General features: G+C 38.2%; 1 long non-coding RNA gene across 1 annotated transcript; it reads right to left on the bottom strand.

Moving 5' to 3' along the window:
* Positions 1 to 920: 920 nt before the first annotated feature.
* LOC120289450 lies at positions 921 to 4257 on the bottom strand. Its single transcript, XR_005547465.1, has 2 exons — positions 3888 to 4257; positions 921 to 1356 (listed from the first exon to the last, which is right to left on the bottom strand). It is a non-coding gene; the product is annotated as an uncharacterized LOC120289450 (long non-coding RNA).
* Positions 4258 to 10063: the final 5806 nt, after the last annotated feature.

Here is a 10063-nt window from a genome sequence, read left to right as displayed (position 1 = left end):
GCGACTCACTCGCAAGCCCTAGCATGGATCCTGTGGCCCAAAAAAACGTAGTGGTAACGGACCCTTAAAGAAAAGGCCCCGCCTAATGTTGTGCATGTGCAATTGTGCGTGATGATTCAACCATTTTCTTGGCCCTTTGAGAGAGACAAACAAGCTGATAAATCAAGCCCAATTCATCAGACTAGTCTAGCTAGCTCGGTAGCGAGGGCATGACTTTCTTAGCCATTGAGGAGTCACAATGATGTAAATTAATGTAAAACCTCTGTGCCTTAATTAATCTTCAGGTGTAATGCCCGGGCGAGAACAAGTTTCCACTGTTTTCAATCCAATTTCATACACTGTATATTCTCATTCCCCTCTAATAAATAAAAAAAAGGTTCTAGACCCAACAAATGTTTGTAAAATATTTCGTTGTGTTCAAGATTTTCGCTTATTTAAACGAAGATAGTTGACGTTTTAGAACGTATTGCTCACTTTTGTGTTCTAGGGTTTTGAATGAATGAATGAACAGTTTGGGACCAAAGATACGTCTGTCGCTGAATGTCTGTGTCTGCTACGACTTGATGCAGGCAACTTATTGGCGATGGAGAGACAAACCCTAGGAACTCAAGTTTATCCTTTTTCACCGAAAGCTTTACTCTCGACAACCAACTTGTGCTGTTGTTAATTCAGCTGATTTCTTGTTCTCCCATTTTTTCTAATCCAAACTTACCACGTACTTATCCACTAATCTTTTTTTTATACACCTCGTTTGAATTCTTAAAACGATGACCAAACTTCGAAAGGAAAAGATGAATGAATTAATGTAGTGTAAGATTAATAAACAGAAGAAAAGTTAGCTGTCTTGGTGTCACTTTCGGCTGAAACTCTATTTCTGCATCACTTTAAAACGACAAAGGGTTTTTTAAAGGGAGAGATTATTAAAAGATAAAGGCTTTGTGGATTCACTTTTCTATGAGCCATGAATTGCTACTTCTGTTTCATGTCGAGTTCAGACCGTGAACCTCTTCTTTCCCCCCTTTTTCACAATTCAATGTACATACATACGCTCTCTCCAATTCCTCATTTCTTTCTTACCATGCAGAAGAAGACCCTCGTCTTCTTTTCACCACTTTGTATCGATTAGATGTTTTGTCTCTCATCTGCCGTCTGATCAAGAAAGTATGGAGTGTGCGCACCTCTTCTTTCCCCTCCTATTCAATGTACATACATACACTCTTACCAATTCCTCGTTTTCTTTCTTACCACGCAGAACAAGACCCTCGTCTTCTTTTCACCACTTTGTATCGATTAGATGTTTTGCCTCTTGTCTCCCATCTGCTCACAAAACTATGGAGTGCGCGCGGGCGTGAGAATCTAAGCAAGAAAAAGTCACATAGGGTGGGTCATAAACATAACAAATCAATGCAGCTAAGTTCCAAGAAAGTCAAACCAGATCGAATTCCAAAAGTACAGTGCGGAGTAGCCTTGGAACTATGTCCTTACTAACAAGTTAAAAAGAATATAAAACAAACAATCGATAAGACAAAGATTTCAGGTATTTGAGTTCAAATTACATAGAAAGACAGACTTGAACACATCAAGTCTTTGCATCTGCTCTTATGAGACATTTCAAGTCAATAATTTATCACAAAGCACTTATCTACGTCACCGTCCCACGTATTAATTGTGGCACGAGTGATTGTATCTGCAGTGTCGTGTCCACATATGAACCAAGATGTCGTATAGACATGGGCACATAGTTCACGTGATATGATCATGACTACTGATAATTAATTAGGAAAAGGACTTCGCTGTGTTCACCATCTTTGATGAGATTCAAAACAAAAAAGAAAAATGTTTTCATTCACTGGTACACTGCCAAATGCACGGAGGATACATCGTAGTCCATGATGAATTAATGATCACAGTCTTCTGGGTAAAGGTGAATTCCTGTGGTAAATGCTGATGTTGACTCCACTTCGCTGTGTGTATGTGGAAGAAAGAGAAAATCTAAAAGGGGGGAGAGAGAGAGGGGGAGAGAGAGAGAGAGAGAGAGAGAGAGTAGTCAGAAGGAGCCATTTATGACTCAGTCTCCAGCCCAGTGTGGTCTTCTCTTGGCTTCAGAAATTGATGACAGAATGATGCACACAGCACTAGAACCCCATCATCATCAACAAGAAGAACAAAAATGACCATTGTTTTCCTGTTGATGACGTTCCTCTCGTGGTTGTTCTCCTTTTTAATCACAATGTCTCCCTAAACCCTAACTGAAGAGCTCAGAGGTAAAGGAAACAAGAGGACACACATTGGAATATATGTTTGATTTATGCAACTGAAATTGGATGATTGTTATCATCTCTTCTTCCTTTAAGACTATCAAGGGAGGGAACGAATTTAGAAACCTCCTTTCTCTCTAGGTTTATAAATCATATCATTCTGTCTCTCTTCATATGCCTAGCATATGGATAAACAAGTTTCTCTCCACGAAAGATGATATTACTAAAGCTATAGCCAAAAATTACCTGCAGATATTCCATTATTCACTTTGGTCCTAAATTAAATCAAATGGGTAACGCTTTACTAATAAAATAATGGGCGGTGCTCATTTCATGTGGAGTAGTACAAGGCAACCCTTCTTGCACAAGACAACACTGCAAGGTCTAGCAACATCAGAGGTCCCATCGTCCATCGCAAATCACATCACTCACCTCTTCTCCTTTCTCTCCCCTAAACAAAAAAAAAAGGGCTATTCAAAACGTAATTCTTTGCGGTATCAGATCTCCACAGGTACCGATAGGGTTTCTGCAACAATGGATATCGATGCATTGCCGTTTTCCAAATCCTTACAAAGAAAAAAACAAAGACAAGATGAAGTCTATCTTCTTCAGTACAAGTTCGCCAATGCTGCTTTCAGTGACGAAACCAAGAAAGGGTATTTATCTCCCACTTTCTCATCCGCATACTAGGCTAAGGTTTAACCACCAAGGTATGTGTCATACATTGTATATATGATTCGAGATATCGACATTCCAATATAATCAGTGATTTACATGATACGAGAATGCATGCACTTGAGACCAAATCAGTCAGAAGAGACGCTAAGAAACAATCTGATCCAAGGGCTATATCTTTTGGTATTATAGCAACAGTTCATGTCGCTACCCATGCATCTCCATCAAAGTTGCATAACATTGAATGGTCATGACAAAAAAACATACAGAAAGACCAAGAACTAGTGCCCATGCGATAGATCCACGTGAGTCTGAAACATTGTGCAGAGAATTCTTTCTTTTATGCTAATAATTTCAGTGAAGAAACAGTCTTTAACTTATGCTTAAAAAAAAGAAAAGAAAAAAAAGAAGGAAACAGCCTGGAGCCAGTTTAGTTTGACTAAGACAGATAAAGTGATAATCATCTGACTCGTGTCGGGGAAAACTCTAATCTTATACAGTGAGATCACATGCGAATACGAGAATTGGAAATCAAACAAAAAGGGTGAGAACAGATGAAAACCCTAAAGTCTCGTTCTTTTTCTTTTTCCTGCGGAAGAGGTGAAGAAAGTGAACGAGCGAAGGAGCATAAACAGACAGAGAAGATACTCAAAGCATCATGAAGAAAATCGTAGTCCAATGATGAATCTGAATCTCAACTCAGTTTGAACCAAAGGAAAAAACAGAGACTGACAGAGATCCACCCAAAAAAAAAAAAAACCCAACAACTCATCCGTGAATCTTTCAAAGCGTAATGATGAAACTTTTCCTCATTCAGTCAGAACCCCAAAAAAAAACAAAAAGATAGTCAAAACCCATCATCATTACACAATGATCTGCTCATGCACATACGAGTAACGAACAACCCACATCTATAAATATTCCATACCAATCATAGCCCTAAAAAGATCCAACCTTTTTGAGAGAGGGAGAGGATCATACTCAAAACTCTCGCACCTCAGGCACCGAGACGTTCTTGAAGATTGGAAGAGCAATAATTGGGGGGAATGAAGCCTGGTCCGACGCCGCTAACGCTAGATCGGTGACCGATGCGACGATCTAGAGAACAATTGATCCAATTGGAGAGGAAAAATTGGCGGATCTACGGTTCGCGGCCTCGAGCCAGACAACATTCCCCTCAAAAAGATTGGCTTCCCCTCCTGCTTGGAGCCCAAGAGAGATGCTTGGAATTGTCTTTGAGTTTGAAACTGAGAGATTGAGAGAGAGAGGGAGAAAGAGAGAGTTGTGTGATAATGGAGAAGTGAGAGAGGGAGGGAGGGAGATGGTTGAGGTTGGGTTGTGAGAATTGAGAAGGAGAGTGATGGAGATAAAAAGGGCAGGGAAGGAGAGAAGGGGAGCGAAAAAGGACAAAAAGAGGCAACAATGTTAAAGACCGCCTTGGCCCTACAATCCATCTTCCTTACCGAGAATGCCCCCGCACGCTCTTGCCTCATCTTCCTCTCTGTCGTTAAGTGGTCTTTGAACTACACCGTATACTAGACTTGCCGACGTACACGAGCAAATAGAAAGAATATGAATATATGCGTCTCGGCATAGGGAGTTAGCTTAGAACGAAGCTAACCCATAAGGGTAAACAGCAAGGCGAATTAGGGGTCGGAGAGTTAACCGGTTTCTAAAGAAGAATAACACCCAATCAGGCGAAGCATATTATTTCAAAATTATCATAGCGAAATTCACAAACAACCCTCCACAGTTTTAGATAAGGAGGATTTTTTTTTTTTTTTTTTTGGGTCGAGATTAAGGAGGAGATCCGCATGTGGTTGGCTCTTGCACATATTTCCTGTATTTTTACTTTAGCCAATGAACTCGATAAACAATGGAAGTCACAACATATATATGAAGTTGCATTTGTAAATCTGCTTATGTGGTGAACATTGAATTGAGATTTATCCTCTCTCCCTGCCCTTTATCTCCGATATGTAACGATCACATACACATTTTTTTTCAAGGAAGGGACAACTTGCCTCTCTCATGAAAAGCTTTCAGTATTGATGACGTGCCTATATATAGCGTGCTGTAGCTTAGCCCTTTCTATTCTCTCCCTCTTGTCCAAATCCCTCACGAAAATAAAGTGAAAATCGGATATTTGGTCGCTGGTAAAAATGCATGATTAATTTTTGGTAGCTTGTGCTTTACAGGGTGTACTTAGAACTTCTTAAAGAATGTAGGACCAATGACAATCATAATTCATGTGATTTTTATAGAAAGTTAAAAGAAGAGGTAATGGAGTTGCTAAGTGGATATTTTGCTATTAAGACATGGTATCTGCACATTGTCCGTGCCTAATTAGCTCTTGTCTGTATTATATAATGGCGATGCTATGGAATACTTTAATATGCTCAACGAATAACTTATACTCTAACAATTACATTAAGAAGAAGAAAAAGGATGATTTTGTCAATTAAAATTCCATATAAACCAATTTAGCAGACCAACCATAAAACTCACGATCGAAGTCATAATTTAACTCATGATAATCAAAAATATGAAACTGCTAACTCAAGCAAAAATGAATCACTTAAATTTCTATCCGAGACTCTGTTGCTCCAAAATCCTTTGTTAGCATTTTCTTCTCATTTTCTCAATTGTAGAGAAAATGATACTATGGTCCTTAAACTTCGATCTAATGTGCAATGTTATTCTTGAACTTTTAATTTGTTCAATATAGCTTTTGAACTTTGATTCAATGTTAAATGCAGTCTATAAACCTTTTAATATTTTCATGTAGTTTGGGGAACACATTGAACATTTTCTAATAGTTTAGAGACTATATTGAACAAACTAAAAATTTATGGGCAACATCACATACCGAGTTAAGATTCAAGAATCATATTGCACAAATTAAAAGTTTAGGGACAACATTGCACATTAAATCAAAGTTTATGGGCATGCTGTTATATCTCTTTTTATTAGTGTAAAACCCACTTGATTCCCTCAAAGATATTCATACTGCTAAAAAGAAGGATTACCACCTATTATACTTTATTTTCCTTTTTGTCAGCGTCTCTGTAGTGCTCGTCACATGACAAATCTAACTAACCCACTTTCACCTCCTTGCTTTTGCTTAAGGTTTTTTTCTTCTTTCTTTTTTTCTTTTTTTTGTGCCTAAAAACTAAAGGACCCCAGTAACCCTAAGTTGTAAGAAGACAAACGAGTAGGGCATGTGATGTAAGGTTGATAATGGAGTCATGAGTCATGACCTGATGATACACTACAGAAGAAAGAGCACACCAACAACAAGTCAACCACGTCTTGGGTTGATGAGCTGATTCATGGGTTTCGTGTCAAAATAGTTTTAATATATAAATATATATATTTGAATTGAGGAGGGTATAGCAGATGCTCTTACTTTTAACTTTTGTGCATGGAAAAGGTAAAACCACCCTCGTTCAGCGCAATTATTTACTCCTGTTTATCGAGTTATTTTCTCGTTTGTTTTCTTGCTCTTTTTACTTAGCTCGCGGGGGATTCGAGATGACGACAGGCGAAGACTGACTGACAAATTTTCTTTTTCTTTTGAAGTCTTGGAGTCAGCTTCCTGCGGTTCGTTCAGGTGCTCTCTGGACCACAAAAAGCCTCATATGGTCTCTCTCTCTCTCTCTCTCTCTCTCTCTCTCTCTCACACATATTTTTCATTTTTCTTATTTTTCTTTTTCCCCTGATTCCAAGAAATGTTTCAGCAAAAGGTTCTTTTTGTGTTGACCCTAACCCTAGCTCTTCTGGGTCCATATCACATCCCTCAGTTCACCCTCCTCTTTTTTCTCCATGAGGCCTCAGTTTTTTCTTGGTTTCACTTGTTTTTGGGAAAATGTGGAGGGTTAAGACCACGACTTCTGGATTCTTTTGGAGGTTTGGAAAAGAAAATTTGATGTGGTGTTCTTCTAAAATGAAGTCGATTCATCTCTATCGAGATTTAGTGAAATTTTAGGGTGAAATATATCTACCTGACTATTATTTGAGATGCATTCAGGTATTCAAGTGTCCATAATATCAATTGCACAACATTTAAGTCAAATGCTTAACTAAATACTTATGTCTCAATTGATGAAAAGCAAATCACATCCACATATCGGGTAGTGAAGATTTGTAAAAAATTTCTTTCATTAAACTCTAGCCTCAAGTGAGTGTGCCGAGAATGAATCGAATATGAAATCCCACTCTAGTAGAAGCTCAAAACTCTAATTAGTTTCTAATTTGAACAAACCGTCATGGCTAAAACTTATGGAAGATAAATAAGTTCAAATGAAAATCAGAATATTTTCTGTTTGTGTCGGCACCCTCCAAAGCAAATTCCATTTCCACCTGCCCAATATGTTCAAAACCGAACCATCTAATTTGGATCTTGATTGGCAAACCTTTTTCCCCCCTACGTCTGATCCCAAAAGTGTAACAAGTAGCGAAATGAGTATCGCACTTTTCTTTACACTCAATCTCCATCTCTTCTTTCGCAATCTTCTGCGTTCTTCCATTTCTTCCAAATCAAGCAAGAATTTTTCTCCTAAAGCTAGATAAAGCTCCTTTTTTTTCTCTTCCTTTTCTTCTCCTTTTTCTTTTTAACCCGCCTTTTTACCCTCTCTCTGTGCGGGGTTTGAATGGAGTTAGAAACTTTATCTCTATTTCCACAATATAAAGAGTTAAAAGACCTTATCATTATCGCTACCTTGTTTTCTGCTCTTTCCCTTTGTTTCCCATCGCACAGTAACCGCGTTGTCTCCTCTCTCTCTCTCTCTCTTCCCTCCGGGGCCTTTACAGCCTTTCCCTAATTCCTGCGTTGCTTCGCTTCGTTCGCATGGAGTCAAAACCGAAAGCCTAAAACTCAGAACCTACTCTGACCATTTCTCAGTTCACAGGCATGGAAACAGGATGTAATTGTAACATTCATCGTAAACCCTTCGTTGTCTAGGTTCATTCAGTGCTCGTGTCTGTAGATCTACATTTTCGTATATTGAATTACATACGGAGTTTCAGCGCGATCTATCATATTTCATAACGGACTGAATACAAAAACGTCAAAAACTTAAATACCAAGTACTCGTGCGAAGATTTTGGTGGGAGCAAACCATGAGTTACAAGGCATTTTTTCCCATTTCATCGACCAAATTCCGAATAAAAAATAAAAATAGCTCATTTACGTCGTTTATATCTCGTGTATTTTAGTGAACCTTAATTAGAATTTATTTCCTGGATTATTTGGGGTTGTCATGTCACAGCTGGCATTCAAATTCCCCTTAATTCTTTCATGGGTAGCTCGATAGCTGGCGGTGGTCTTAGAAAGGACAAGCATTTGCTGTCGCTCGTGAGGGGGGACAAAAAGAAAAGAAAAATTAAATTCTTTTTATAAATTGAATTATACCCCTTTTTCCCGGGATGAACATAATAATGATGATAATAATATTAATAATATTAATAATAAAAAGAGGGCTCTAAAATGGGAGAGTGGTTGAAAAGTAGGGAAAAGGCCAACTACGCTTTTTCGAGTATATTCAATGGCTTTCTGGGCTAACCCTACTCCACAAGTTTGTCTTTGATTGAGGGGGAAGATTCTCTCCAAGAACCACACGACGTAGGAAAGACGAACGACGGTGGCATACGTTTCTTGGTGTTAGAAAATTTCGAGCACGAACATGTAGGCCACAACATATTGAATTTCGTATTCAATGCTGCGACAATTTAATAAAGAGCAGGATGGAACAATTTCTGAGCAAAACTATTGTATGTCGTTCACGCCGATTTTGAGATTTTGGCAAACGGGTTTTCTTTTTTAAATTGCCTTTGTGGTACTAGAAATGAATTGTTTATTACAGCCTTAATCTACGCTCTTTCAGTATGTGTTCGGGACTTTGTTGTTCTTTTCAATTGAAACTTAGGACTTAATTGCATAAAAGGAAAGACTAATGAATGGATTATATTTTTCAAAAAAGATTTTGGGCTCAATCGCATCGATAAAAATGTTTATGATTTGATGTGGTCTTTACCTAAATTATAAAAACTTCTAATCCGTTTTTGTGCATTATCTTATGTCAACTTTTTACACACTAAATGTTCTTGTCCATTTGTAGCCCTTTTCACTGTTCATGGATTGGCGAGCGAAATAATTAGATGTCATAATCCCAGTACATCAAAGGTAATGGAGGCCGAACCGAACGCCAATTATTTTCGTTATCATCATAATTGCATGGTACGGGATTTGGATATCACATCAATCGTACGAAAGCCCGCACTTTAAAATTCTATAATTTCGATTGGTATGGTTGAAGCGTGATTTTTCCTTCTTCTTCTTTTTTTTTTTTTTTGGCTCTTTTCGATTTCAGATCGTAAAGGGTGTATTGTAAAGAGTAGAGGATGAGGCCATCAGGCCCATGAATTTAGGAAAGCCAGGCCCAGCTTGGTCAACTCGACGACTTCGCATTCCGGTAATCCTCAACATGAAGCCCCACTTTCTGAGTCAATGTTAACTTTTCTGAACTAAAAGAAAAAGTCAATACTAACTTTTGTTTAATTAATGTGAGTTGTTGAGAAAAGGATGGGGAAATTGGAATTTTAGGGTAAAAATAGCTCTGTTGACCGAGGTTGACCCTCCTTTTTGCTCAAAAAGTTAGGTCTATTCGAGTCAAAACTAACTTTATTAAAATTAGGATGGAGTCCCAATGGGCAGACGATTAGTCAAAAGAACCTTTCTTGATTTACCCTCTTGAGGATTAGGAATTGGCTTTCTCAAGGGGAAGAACCACGCAAATCTCGAGAATGTTGACTTTTGAAGAAAAGGGAAAGTAATTCTTTGAATGGGAAACGAAGTGGCTCCAGCGATGTTCAAATGTGGCTTTATACTCAGTTCACACTTGGGGGATATTATTTGGGATAATTAGAGTCAGAAGTGCAAGATTTTAAGGCGAAATTGACAGAATTTTAAGATGATGAAAAGGGTAATTTTGGTTGGAGGAAAATTAGCCCTTCAATCAAGAGAGTTCAAGACAAACTACTACGGTTAGACGTTTGGTGATTAAGCGTTATGAGGGGGAGAAATGTGGTATGATCATGTAAGCTAATGATATTCTCCTAAAACTCTTAAA

This window comes from Eucalyptus grandis, chromosome 11, assembly GCF_016545825.1.
Source record: "Eucalyptus grandis isolate ANBG69807.140 chromosome 11, ASM1654582v1, whole genome shotgun sequence".
NCBI lineage: Eukaryota > Viridiplantae > Streptophyta > Magnoliopsida > Myrtales > Myrtaceae > Eucalyptus > Eucalyptus grandis.
Note: the sequence above shows the minus strand (reverse complement) of the source record. Positions and strands in the feature narration are given on the sequence as shown.